This window comes from Nanorana parkeri, unplaced genomic scaffold, assembly GCF_000935625.1.
Source record: "Nanorana parkeri isolate BGI_ZX_2015 unplaced genomic scaffold, ASM93562v1 scaffold1966, whole genome shotgun sequence".
In the NCBI taxonomy this organism is placed as follows: Eukaryota; Metazoa; Chordata; class Amphibia; order Anura; family Dicroglossidae; genus Nanorana; species Nanorana parkeri.
In genome coordinates this window covers 36,896-37,572 of record NW_017308234.1, presented here as the reverse complement: position 1 = coordinate 37,572, position 677 = coordinate 36,896, and positions in this window count along the sequence as shown.

Below are 677 nucleotides of genomic sequence, written 5' to 3'. Positions count from 1 at the left end.
AAACCTTGTGTGTACCCTGTCTGACCTTTATTATCAGTTGTACACTAGATGTGCATGATCTCTGTCCTAACAAAGGGTTAAAGATCTCAAGACCTGGGTGCTACATTGTATGTTAATGTGCCATCTCCCAGTCTGTCCCTTATCTCCACATTGACATCTATCCAAAGCAATAGAAGTGTAATACTGCTCCAAAGATACAACTACCCAGGGCAGCCATCAGGGGGGTACGGCCGATACTCATGTAAGGGGCCCGGGCAGCCTGGGGGGGCCGCCCGCGTCCCTTACATGACTATCGGCCGGCGGCAAAGGGTGAGGAGGCGGAGGCCTGGCCCTAGCAGCGCAGGGCCCCAGCATTGCCGCTCCAGCGGCTTTGAGACAAGCTAGGGCCCCATCAGCGATGCTGCTCGTCTGATGTCAGACTGGCCGGAAGTGACATCACGAGGCCATGTGTGCAGGTAAGAGGAGCTAGGAAGGAAGGAAGGAAAGGAGGGAGGGATGCAGCCCTGACCAGCCCACCTGAGATCCCTTCAGAGCCCACCATAGACAGTCTCAGATGGGCTGTGCAGCATCTATGGTGGGCTCTGCGGGGTCACTCTCAGGTGGGTCCTGCGTCCAGCGCGTCACTAAGCCCTGCGTCCAGCGCGTCACTAAGCCCTGCGTCCAGCGCGTCACTAAGC